Here is a 13,531-nt window from a genome sequence, read left to right as displayed (position 1 = left end):
GAACTTTGTCTCCGGACTGGTGTCCTGTCTTAAAGATGAAAGTCATGGGGAGGCAAACTAGGAGGTCCTTCAATTATCTACTTCAGGAAGAAGACACTTGAAAGTGCTTTGGTGTTTTGAGGTAGCTCCTTCATGGAAACTGAATGATGTCACTGGGGGAAAAAAAAAAGACTTGAATGGTCTCTCCCAAATTATATCTGGAATGGTCTTGGGAAGGATCTGATTTTGACTTTGTGATCGCTTGCAGGTTGCTTGGAAACAGAACAATGAACAAGGTGGACTATTAATCAAATCTAACTTGATCTCAAACTCTTGTGGAAAACGAAAAGGACTTTTACAAATTCCAGAGGGTTTAGAAGAGAGATTTATTGAGCAGGTTCAGAAGCAATAGAGACAAGCAATTCTGAACCCCAAAGGGCGGGTTCAGACTACAGTTTTATACTTTCCCTTTCTCAGAAACAAAGGAACACACATAGAAATCTACATGGTAATACATTAGGTTCGTTTCTCACAGGCATACAATGGAGAATTTGCTACATACATTGTATCCAGAGTGCAATGCACATTTGGTTAGTCACATATTGCTAACACAGCTTTATTCCAGTAATTATGCAGACACATCATTATTTTAGTGATTTTTCATTATTATTATTATTCCACATTAAAACCACTCGTTCTAATGGTGCTCTGAAGTGGAAGATAATACTAATGCCAATAGATGCAAATTAGGGCCACTGAAAAATAAGAGGGATCAATCTGCTGTGTTGCTCCAGGTTTTTTTGTTTGTTTGTTTTAAGAAAAGCTTCCAAGTAACAGCTTAGTAGAGGACCAGTGCTTTTATCTGAGGCCATTTTTACTTTTAGCATATAGGGGCAAAGTTACAACCATCATGTCGTATGACTCAATTTTATAGCCATCATGGCTTACGATCATAATTAGCAAAAAATTTCACGGTCACATTGCTACTCTACATAGACGTGATCAATCATCAATTTAGTGCTTTAAAATTAGTGTTAAAATAAAATCAGTAACCAATAATTAGTAAAGAGCCAATATAATATGAGTCATTAGTCAGAATAAACAATCAATGAGTTTCTATATGATGTGATCCTTATGTGATGCCCATAAGGTACATTGACACTTAGATTTGAAAATGTTAGCCACCAAGGTGGTGGTCCTTGCCTAATGTGCTACAGAGGAAGGAACAGGTTAGTCTTAGGATAGTGGCCCCCAACCTTTTGGGCACCAGGGACGGTTCCGTGGAGAGAGGTTTTTCCGTGGACTGGAGAGGGCGTGGTTTCACATGCTGCCTGCATCCCACGCATGGGGCTTCACTTGTTTGCACGGACCAGCTTCTGACATCCTGCGGATCGGTGCCGGTCCATGGACCGGGGGTTGGGATCCCTATCTTAGGACATCCTCACAAAATATCCACATTGGCCAGAACCAGAGTATTAAAAGTTCCATTAATTTGAGCACAACCTTCAGTTCAAGCAATGGTCCCAAAAAGAATCAGATAAAATATTTAAAAGGCAAGTTGGGTCCTTTGGCAGAAGGATTTGCCATATACCCCTTTCTCATGGTAGAGGCCTCTGAAAAGAAACTTCATCCAGGACATTAGCAAAGGTAAGATGGTGGGGCACTACCTCAGATGAACGTAGTCTGCAAAATATTGGAAGGAATCTTCATTTATTCCCAGTTTCAAGCAATTCACTTCACTGACAGGTAAGGCACTATTTTTGAGTAACAACGCGCTGAGCAATAATGAAGGAAAATTACAATTTTAGAGTTAGTTTGAACGTGGTTCTTCTATGTGCTCTGTTAGTCTCTGCGATTCCACCAGATGGCACTCTTGGCTAACACATCCTTTTTGCATACACAAGTGGAAAAAACTAATCCAAACTCTACTTATGTCTATGGAGATTCTCAGTCATCAAGGTCATGGTTGTCCAAAAAGTGTTTTATCAAAAGGCAACTGGACTTTGTTTTTTTTTTCTTTGAAGACATTTTGCTTCTCATCCAAGAAGCTTCTTCAGCTCTGATTAACGACTATCTAAAACAGGGGTTCTCAACTTTGGCAACTTTAAGACTTGTGGACTTCAACTCCCAGAATTCCTCAGCCAGCAAAGCTGGCTGAGGAATTCTGGGAGTTGAAGTCCACAAGTCTTAAAGTTGCCAAGGTTGAGAACCCCTGATCCAAAAGGATGCAAATGACCATATGTCTGCAAGCAATATAAATCCTTCCACTCTGGCTGAGGAATTCGGGGAGTTGAAATCCACAAGTCATAAAAGAGCCAAGTTTGAAGACCCCTGATCTAGTCAGAGCTGAAGAAGCTTCTTGGATGAGAAGTGAAATGTCTTCAAAAAACCCCCAAAAGTCCAGTTGCCTCCTGAAAAAGCACCTTTGGGACACTTTTTGGACAATCACTACTATGATATAAAAGTGCCTTATTTATTTGTTTATTTGTTTGTTTATTTATTTGATTGACTGGCATTTATGTAGTGCCAATTATTGTATGTTTTACAACACATGTAGTTAGTTTAAGGATCATTGGTGGGTTCGTGCACTAATGTAAATCACAAATGAGTCAATTGCATTTTACCCTATTCGGGCATGTTGTGCAATTTAGGCTGAGTAAACCATACAACAGTAGCAGGCTAATGGTGATGATAATAATGACCAAATCATGTGTGTCAAAGCTTCATTACCACCAAAAGGAATATCCAGTAATTGTAGTTAACATATTTTTTGGGATGCAAATTCAGTGTACCTCCTCCAACTTTGTAGCCTTAGCCTTCTGTGACAGGGAAGAATGAGAGAATTCTGTATATTCATCATATATAATAACATTATGGAACCAAGGTGTTTTTATGTGATATGCTTCTGACATGTCAAAGATTTCTCATTCCACATACCAGATTTTCTAATCTGGGACAAGCAATAGTAACAGAGCAAGAACAGCAGGAGAGCCAGTCACTCACTCTCAGGCCAGCCCAGCCCAGCCCACCTCTTAAGGTTATTGTTATGGAAAAAATAGGACGAATTGGATATGTTCACCTCCTTGAGTTTTTTGTAAAAATAATAAAGGTGGAGTACAAATCAATAAAAATATGAAGTTGAAATCAAAGGAGTTGTTCATCTATTACAGGGGTAGGCAACCTTGGCTCTTTTATGACTCGTGGACTTCAACTCCCAGAATTCCTGGCTCAGGAATTCTGGGAGTTGAAGTCCACGAGTCATAAAAGAGCCAAGGTTGCCTACCCCTGGCCTATTGGAACAATAGATTTTTAGCAAAGAGAATTCTTAAACTGAATCTACAACTGAAACCAGAAAAAATTTCTTTTAGGTTTGATGGACAGATTTAAAAAAAAACTCATGGAACTTTGTTTTTATATATGACAATAGCGGCTTCTCTATGTGCGGAGACGGAATGACTCATATATATATATATATATATATACATACCCGCAATGGAAGAATAGATGGTGAAATTAATGGCGTTGGCAGAGATGGTGAAATTGATTGCTTTGATTAAAGGAAATATTTCATTGAACTACTTTCTGCTTGGAAACCACTCTTGGATTATTTTCTTTTGTTTGAAACGGAAAGAAATGAAATGGTAAGCTTGGGTTTTGATTATTAAATTTGTTTATGATGATAGAAGTACGGTTTGTTATAGTTTATTCTAGTTCAAAAGGTCATTGATTAAAGGTTTTTATCCCTATTGAAGAAAGTTAGAGGTTACTTTCTTCTATAGCTTTTATTTCTTTTTGTTTACACTTCCCAGTTCTGCCTTTCTCCACCCCTTTACTCTCTTTCTTTTTAATTTTTTTTCTTTGCTTTTTTTGTATGTTTCTACTTTTTTTAAATTTTAATAACATTTTGGGAGGGAAAAAAAAGGAATGGTCCATTTATCTAATCCTAAAATCAGTGCTCATGAAAGCTTGCTCCTTTTAATTAAAAAATTGTTAGCCATTAAATGATTCTACTTGACTTCTTTTGGCTACAGTAGATAATTTGACTCTTTCACACTGTACATTCCTATCAGCTCAGTTTGTGTGCTATATCAGCTTCTCTGATGGTCTTCAAAAGCCTTCTCTGGAAGTGATGAACTTCCCAAGTTTCCAGACAGTTTGGTTGGGAAAAACTGATCTCCAAAATTATCCAGAATAACAAATAACAGAGTTGGAAGAGACCTTGGAAGTCTTCTAGTGACTAATCCAACCTCCTACTCAAGCAGGAGACTCTATACCAGGGGTGTCAAACTCAATTTCATTGAGGGCCGCATTAGCATTGCGGTTGCCCTTGGGGGGGGGTGGCCAGGGTGGGTGTGGCCTACTGGGTAGGCATGGATGGAGTGGGTGTGGCCTACTGGGTGGGCATGGCCAGCTCTACATCGTTCGCGTCAAGGATGCCTGTGGAGGCCTGGGCAGGAGTGAGACAGATCTGAGGGTCTCTGGCAGAAGGGAGTGGGACCAGGGCAAGTGCCAAGGCATGGTCCACTGGAGGAGCCTCACCGTTCCTCTCAGGCCATGTGGGGGGGTTGTATGGTGGTGCGGGCTGCCCGGAGCCCTGGGCAGCAGAGGTCAAACGCCCAGCCTGGCCCTCGAGCACCTGCGGCACCAAGCCCAGCCCCACGTCCCCAAGGGGGTGCTCAGCTGCACTTACCTCCTCCTCAAGGCTGCTGCTGCTGTGGTTGCTCTCCTTAGCCAGGTTGCTCAAGACAGGTACGAGGGCAAAATCAGAGGGAGGCCCATTCCATCTCCATGGGAGGAGACCCGGCTTTGTATCCAAAGCTTCCTTAGCAATAGGATGGGAGACCCCCAGGATAGGCCAGGAGGAGGGGGCAAGGGGATGGTGAAAGGGCAGCAGGGCAGGACTAAGGCAGGACCTCCCTTAGATCCTCCCTCTCTTTCTTTCCTTCTTTCCTTCCTTCCTTCCTAAGTATAGAGTGGTGGGAAAATATTTGAGATGAGGGAGGGAGAAAAACAGGCAAGAAACACAGCTGGGGAGTGTCACCCTTTGTGAGAAATGAAGAAATGCACCATCGCCTGGAAGTGGCCAGCACATGGCCCTCGCCTACTTCACGTATCTGGCTTGGTGGGCTCTGGGGGAGGGGATGCCATGAGCAGCGTGAGAGTCAATGTTACTTGCCCAATGCCACCCAGCCCCCAGCCTGCCCGGTTTCAGCAGGCAGCGAAGCGCTCTCCTCCCAGCGCCGAGAAGTTAGCTGGGAGGTGTGAAGCTCACCAGCTTTGCACCTTGCTGCCTGCTGAAATTGGGCAGGCTGGGGGCTAGGCAGCATTGCACTTCTCATCAGTTTCATGCCACCCGGCTCAGCCTCTTGGCACTGTGAGGAGAGCGCCCCGCTGCCTGCTGAAACCGCTCCCCCGGAGCCCATCAAGCCGGATATGTGAAGTAGGCGAGGGCCATTTGCTGACCACTTCCAGGTAATGGTGCATTTCTTCATTCCTCACAAAGGGTGACACCTCCCCAGCATGCACCTAGGGGGCAGGGTCAACACGGCAGGGGCTGGTTCCTCGCTGTTTCCAGACGGCCTTGTGGAGCTGAATGCGTTTCAGCATAGATGGCCACCACAAAATTGTACATTGGCTCCCGGCTGGCCTGGGCCAGGGCCAAGGCAGAAGGGGCCGTTCCCTCACTGTTTCCAGGATGGCTTCGCAGGCCACATGAAACCACTTCACGGGCCGCATCCGGCCCCCGGGCCTTGTGTTTGACATGTCTGCTCTATACCATTTCAGAGAAATGGTTGTCCAGTCTCCTTTTTAAAATCTCCAGTTATGAACCACCCACAGTTTCTGAAGGCAACTTCTGATTGATTGTTAACTGTCAGGAAATTTCTCCTTAATTCTAGGTTGGTTCTTTCCTTGATTAGTTTCCATCCATTTTTCTTGTCTTGCCTTCTGATGCTTTAGAAAATAGGTTGACCCCCTCTTTTTTGTGGCAGCCCCTCAAATATAGGAACACCGCTATCATGTCCCCCTCTTCCTTCTTTTCACTAAACATACCCAATTCCTGCAATAGTTCTTCATATGTTTTAGCCTCCAGCTCCCTAATCATCTTTGTTGTTCTTCTCTGCACTGTTTTCAGAGTCTGGAATACAAATGAATCTCTGGTAGGAAGACTTGCTACAATTTCAGATAGGCCACTGTCTCCTGTTTATCCATAATTTGGATGCCAGATAAAAGAAGAGGAAAGGGTTCCTTAAAGTGTAGATCTAAAGCTTATCAAGAAAGGTCAGCAAATTCCTGTTTTTTTTTAGGAATAAAAAGTATTTATACAACTTGCTCTGGGGAAACATATTAAGCTCAGCGCAAGATGCCAGTCATCAAGGCTAAAACTGAGTTTCTTGTTAGAGACTACCTTTGACCTTTGGAGTTGGTGCAATGAAGTTAAAATGATAGACCTCCATAAGAACATAAGTCTATCTATTCAACCAAAATACCACCCACATCATATTTCACTGTTTACTTAATCACCACCTTGTTTCCAGTATGGAAGACAAATATTTCCAGGAGCACCTCTAAATGGAGGCCCTGTCTCCTCACTTTTTCCTCACATCTTCATCATTTATTTAATATGTATATGACTTTTCCATAGACACCCAAAGAGATTGGGCTGTTTTTAGCGTATCTTCTTCATTTAATGCAGTGAACATTATATCTTGAGCCACAGCTGTAATAGACAATTTCCCAAGTAACTGCTCTATAAATATTGGATAGGAATCATGGAAAGATGAAATCTTTTCATTCTTATTCAATGAAAGAATTGGAAGTACTTCATTTTGCACATCTGCATTGGTTACACTGTTCTCACCCAGTCTAGCTATGTTCACATGTCTGTTCAAAAGCCACAACAAAACTGTGGCTTTGTCAGCTTGAAACCTAACTGGTTCCCTTACATGTTTGGTGAGATCAGTTTAGGTAAACTTTAGCTGGGAGAGAGATAATAGTAGTAGTATAGTAGTAGTAGTAGTAGTAGTAGTAGTAGTAGTAGTAGTAGTAGTAGTAGTAGTAGTAAAGTTGGAAGGGACCTTGGAGGTCATCTAGTCCAACCCCCTGCTCAGGCAGGAAACCCTATACTATTTCGGACAAATGGCTGTCCAGTCTCTTCTTAAAAACCTCCAGTGTTGGAGCATTCACCACTTCTGGAGGCAGGTTGTTTCACTGGTTAATTGTTCTAACAGACAGGAAATTTCTTCTTAGTTCTAGGTTGTTTCTCTCCTTGATTACTTTCCGTCCGTTGCTTCTTGTCCTGCCTTCAGGCGCTTTGGAAAATAGCTTGACTCCCTCTTCTTTGTGGCAGCCCCTGAGATATTGGAACACTGAGATATTGAGTAGAGTACAGGCCACAGGACTGTTAACATTTTTATCAAGTTTACAGATGACAGAAAGCTAGTAAAAGTGGCTAAAGTGGATTAGATGACCTCTAAAGTTATTTCCAATCCTATGATGGATGGATGGATGGATGGATGGATGGAAGGAAGGAAGGAAGGAAGGAAGGAAGGAAGGAAGGAAGGAAGGAAGGAAGGAAGAAAGGAAGAAAGGAAAGGGGAAGGAGGGAGGGAGGGACAGAGAGAGGAAGGAAGGAAGGAAGGAAGGAAGGAAGGAAGGAAGGAAGGAAGGAAGGAAGGAAGGAAGGAAGGAAGGAAGGAAGGAAGGAAAAGGGAGGGAGGGAGGCACGGAGGAAGGAAGGAAGGAAGGAAGGAAGGAAGGAAGGAAGGAAGGAAGGAGGGAGGGAAGGAGGGTGGGAGGGAGGGAGAAAGAAAAAGGATGTCTTTCATTCTGGAAATAGAATTCATTTCCTCTTTCAAATCACATTATTTTGACCATTCCAAGGATGGTCCAGAATTTTTCTGCAAGTTAATCCTTTATGATTTGTGGTGTTCCAGATGAAATTTATTTTAATAAATAATAAAACTGATACCTAGAATTAAAAGCTCACTTTCACTATTCTGTATTGCTCATTTTTAATATTTTTTCTTTTCTTTTTCCAAATTATTATTATCTTTTGTTCACCAACATAAAGTATTTGAGTGGATTATAAGATATTTAAAATGATAAAAGATTCTAAAAGCATTTTAAAAAGGAAAGGGAACTTAATAAAATAATACAATATAGTAACATACCATATGAAAGCTTTAAAAACACTTTTCAAGTCAAATTGGTATGTTGAATCAAATTAAAGACAAGTACAGTAAACATTCTGAATTTCTGTTGCTGCTGATGTCCAAAATCTGTAGCACTTTGGGGAATTTCCAACAAAATGGATAAAGATCCAGATAACCCTGTAAATGTTGTTACAATGAACTACCAGATGATGCAGAAGGAATTAATCACTAATGGGTCAGTATATTATATAATTATTGCATTACATAATTAACCAGCCAAAGCAGGTTTTTGCTACAAAAGGAATCAATCTGCTCACTTCCTACCAATACGCTGAGGTCATTTATTTATCACTTGGCTTATTTAATATCATGTAATTCATTGATTTAATTGATATTCTGGTAAAGCCCTTGAACTGATTTCCACACAAAAGCAAATCAAGGTCACAATGAAGCTAATGTCGGTTTTAAAAGTCTGCCATTAATGTTAATACAAGTGTTTAAAGATAAGATGTCTGTTAGAAGAGGAAATAAGATGAGGACAGACATTGTGTTGTAATAAAAAGTTAATTAAATGTAGGTTAGTCAAATATTGCCCCTTCATCCCTTTTTCTCCTTCATCTCATTAAATAGTACATTAAGTGGCACATTTTAGAGGAAGTCCTAGATGGTCCTACACCTTCAAAGCTACATCCTCCCCTCCCTGCCTTTTAGGGGTTGATAGATAGGAGATGCTGTACAAACCAGGTTTAATTTGTGGTTTTACAAAAGCTGTCTTCTAAAGCATTGGTCCCCAACTGTTGTGGCTTGGTGGACTGGCAGAGGGGGGAGAGTGGAACCAGGCCACACGAGTGGCAGGCTGATACCCACATGTACCTGCAGCTCAACTTGCATGAGTGGTGGGCCAGAGCAGCTCAGCTTGCACAAGTTGAATGTGCGCATGTGCATGTGTGCCAGCCCCGATCGCTCAAGCAGAGCTGCATGTAAGTGTGTGCGTGCCAGCCTGCTGCTCATGTGGCCCGGTTGCAAATAGGCCAAGGCCCGATAGTGGGCCGTGGGCCTGGATTTTGGTGACCCCCTGCTCTAAAGCTGTACTTTGGAAGCATACTGTACATTGTGGCTTTTTGAATACTTGCAGCTTTGTGTAAAATTATTAGGCTGCTCTGCAGCAGAGAATGCCGGAATCTTGACGAGTTTTAACTGCTTTGAGGTAGATCCTCTGGGAGAGCCAAAAAAGTCAACAGGGCATCTGCAACTGTGTGACCAAATTTATTTATTTATTTATTTACTTACTTACTTACTTACTTACTTACTTACTTGCTTGCTTATTTACTTACTTACTTACTTATAAGGTGACCAACTTTTTTACAATGAAAAGGAGGACACAAATAAATAGAAGAAAAAAATATTGTAAATAAAAGAAACATTTTACTCATTGCAACAATAATACAGACAACTTGCATGTGCAAAGTTTGCCAGCCGGGTGTTTTGGCGCGCTCAGCAGCAATTCCTATTGGCTTTCGAAAGCCAATAGTGGGAGTAGCACAGCTCATGCAAAAGTTGAAAAAAGAAACCATCAAAAAAAGGTGCTGGAAGCCGTTCTGAGCATTCTGTGAGGAAAAAAAAGCCCTGCAGATTAGTCTTCAAATATCGAAAAGGAGGACATGAAGGAGGACACTTTTTGAGGGAGGACAGAACTTACAAAAGGAGGACTGTCCTCCCTAAAGGAGGACGGTTGGTCACCTTATTACTTACTTACTTACTTAGTATTTGTCAAATTTAGGTACCACCCATCTCATTCACGGTTTTTCTGCTTTTTTTTTTTTTTTAAAGAAATGCAAAATTCTTGTCCGCTGGAAGAAAAGAGTCTGGCCCACAATGATCTCTTGATCTTTGTGGTCAAGGGAGGAGCTGAACCCAGGATTTCCTTAACCACTAGGCTATCCTTCATCTCCATTTCGAAAGGCATTTACTCCTTTTTCAAGTCCTTCATTGTGTTGAGTTTTTTTTTTTTTTTTGTCCCCTTGTGTGTTTCCAAACCATCCCAAACAATGCATTGTCTGCCCACGGCTTGAGCTTGTCGACTTGGTTTTAGGGAGAAAGGCGAAGGCCGAAGTGCTTGGAAAGAGAAGGAGAGTGAAAGGGACTGTTTCCAAAATACAGTGATTCCCATTATGATGGGCCCGAGAGGTTCTCGACAAATGGAAGCCCCCATTGTTTCCAGGGCCCTTTTGGGCAGGGATGTTGAGAAACTGCTAAGGTTAAAAAGGTCCCTGAATGAAAGTTGAACAAAGATGATGGGCTTGTTTTTGACAGGGCCCTTCAAGATACGCACAGATTGTGAAAATATAATTAGAAGCCTCCCTTTGTCTGACCACAATGAGTGGGAAATGCTGAATGGAGAGGTCCCCCACTCTTTATGGAGCCCTCCCCACCCCAGAGAAACAATGCAGGGCCTTGTGAGCCCGGCTTCTCTCCCTAATGAGAAGCGTTAATTGCCACAATTTCCAGAATGCTTGTAAAGCACCCTGCCCGCTTGGAAAAAGAGAGGGGGGGAGGGAGGGAGCGGGGGGGGGCAAGGAGGGGTGGATGGGTGATGCAGGAGAAGGTTTGAGTTAAAAGGGTTCCAGACCCATTAAATGTGGTAACAGAGATAATGGGGGCAGTTGTAAAACACAGAGTTTCTAAATCGCAAGGTTGGGCCTACATGAGAAGGCAGGCAGTCAGGGCGTATCTGTGGCAGATTCTCTTTTTTTCTTCTTCCAAATTTTTATTTTTATTCAAAAAATTAAAATACAAAATACACAGATTCCTATCTACAAAATGGTAATGCTGTGTGTGCGTGTATGTGTGTGTGTGTTTGTGTGTGACCTTTTTCTCCTCTTGAGTGCAGCCTGATTCTTCTTCTTAAAACAGAGCTGTTTTTAGGTGCTGAACCAAGTGGAACATTGACCAAATGGGAGATAGGAAAAGGGTAAAAACAAATCTCCAGAAATGATGTTTTTTTCTTTAAAAAAAAAATGCAAAATGCTTTATTGAACAAGTTGTCGAACAAGTTGGGAGAAGAGGGGTTATTCCTCATAAATGTGTTTCCTGATTCTGGGATTAGAAATTTCTCTTGTGAGCAAGAGTGAGTGATTTGGTTTAATAATATTAAGATGCTCTAAAGTCTAATGTAACCTCTGCCTGCTCTTACAGGCCTAAACTGAGATGAAATTTGCAATATTTACGTTTTAAAAATGTCTTTAATTAAAACTGTAAGTATAACTGAAGGAACATGGCATTAAACAACCCTGATTTAAGTCTGCCCAACCATTTCCAACTAAAAGTTTTTGTCCCCAAACTTTTTTTTTTTTTCAAACAACTCTCTGTGGTCAGCCAAATGCTACTTCTTTGATTCCTTGGAATGCCAGTTACAGGAGATTAAAAGCTTGGAGTCAAAGGCCTGCATTAATTACACATTTTTAAAACAGAACCTCCCTATCTCCTTACAATTCAGCCATGCACCTTTATTAATTCCATTTGCCTTATTCCCTGTGACAGACTTCTTCCCAGCACACCAACGTTTTCACTCCAAGTGACAATAATAGATTGTAAATATAGAGTTTTTTCATATCTGGGAGTTACTTTTATTGCACATCTCAAGATTCATTTGGAAATTTGAAAGCTGGCTCTTGAATGCAAGAGGCTAATAATCACTTGCATTAGGAGCATCTGTTGAGAAGGATTTTTTTTTAAAAAAAAAAGATGGCATCCATGACCCTGTGATTGAACACCATCCCTTTGTGTTTTTTACATTTGAGGTGGCCCCAAGGTTTAGTCTGGGATAGATCTTATGCATCACCTGATCTTTATAGGTGGAAGAAGTAGAAAGTCAGTAGAACAGTGGTTCTCAACCTGTGGGTCGGGACCCCATTTGGGGTCGAACGACCATTTCACAGTCCACCATTTTTCCCCCCTTTTCCTTAGCTGTGCTACTCCCTTTTGTTCTATTGGCTTTTGAAAGCCAATAGAATAGACTCTCTTGAATAGAGTCTAATTCTATTGGCTTTCAAAAGCGAATAGGAATTGTCCAGGCTGTCTCTGCCCCGCTGAGCCCGCCAAAAGTCCCATTCTGAAATGGTGCTGCACCAGTTGAGTAGTCCTCGACTTACGACCAGTTGGGGGTCGCGGCATTAAAAAGGTTGAGAACCACTGCAGTAGAAGGTGAGACTGGAAGACCTCAGAAAGAGGGGAGTGCTTGTTTATTTGTGTTGGACACATCACAATTAAAATAAGGCATATGTAAAAAGAGGGGAGTGATTGGACTTTTGTGGAAGGAAGAAAAAAAGGAACTCCTTTCTCTGGGTGAGAGACAGAGAGGATTACAGACTAGGCATCCTTGAGTGATGAGAGAAGGAAGTTGAACCTCTGGTCCTGTTCTTTACTAGGGTTTAGAAGGACTGAGTTGGGAGAGGGTTGGATGTTCAGGAGGTATAAAGCAGTGGTTCTCATCCTTTTTAATGCCGCGACCCCCAACTGGTCGTAAGTTGAGGACTACTCAACTGGTGCAGCACCGTTTGCAGAATGGGACTTTTGGTGGGCTCAGCAGGGCAGAGACAGCCTGGACAATTCCTATTGGCTTTTGAAAGCCAATAGAATTAGACTCTATTCAAGAGTCTATTCTATTGGCTTTCAAAAGGGAGTGGCACAGCTAAGGAAAAGGGGGGGGGGAAATGGCAGACTGCGTTGTTTGGCGACCCCCATGAAATGGTCGTTCGACCCCAAATGGGGTCCCGACCCACAGATTGAGAACCACTGGTATAAAGGAACAGGGAGGTGGATGAACGGTTAAAAGAAAAAGGAGAAATAATTCCTGAGAAAGTGGAAGACTTGAGAAAGAAGCTCAGAATAACTCTACCTAGATTTTGTTTGGTGATAGAGGGAGCTTTATATTATTTGCATTAGGAAAGAAGAAAGAAAAAAGAAAAGAAAAGAAAAGCAAGAACTGTTATATCTGAGAAACCTAACCACTGAATGCAGTGGGAATGGGCTATTTACTAATGATGGTCTCCTTCTTCTTCTTCTTCTTCTTCTTCTTCTTCTTCTTCTTCTTCTTCTTCTTCTTCTTCTTCTTCTTCTCCTTCTTCTTCTCCTCCTCCCCCTCCTTCTCCTCCTGCCCCTCCCCCTCCTCTTCCTCCTAACCATTTCCTCCTCCTAAGGCTGAATTTCAAGTCATTTTTGTTGCTCTGCTCAGCATCTGTTCCAGTTCTTCTGAATCTTTCTTAAAAAGTGGCACCCAGAACTGGACACAGTACGAGGTGCAGCTTTCCCAGTAAAAACATAGTAGAATTGTTCCTTCACATGAAAAAGGAATGATGCAGGTAACCATAGTAGTAATATTGATGTTTATTTTCCACACA

This window comes from Crotalus tigris, unplaced genomic scaffold (genome assembly GCF_016545835.1).
Source record: "Crotalus tigris isolate CLP2741 ecotype Arizona unplaced genomic scaffold, ASM1654583v1 scf7180000018975.1359446, whole genome shotgun sequence".
NCBI lineage: Eukaryota > Metazoa > Chordata > Lepidosauria > Squamata > Viperidae > Crotalus > Crotalus tigris.
This window is presented reverse-complemented; position numbering follows the sequence as displayed.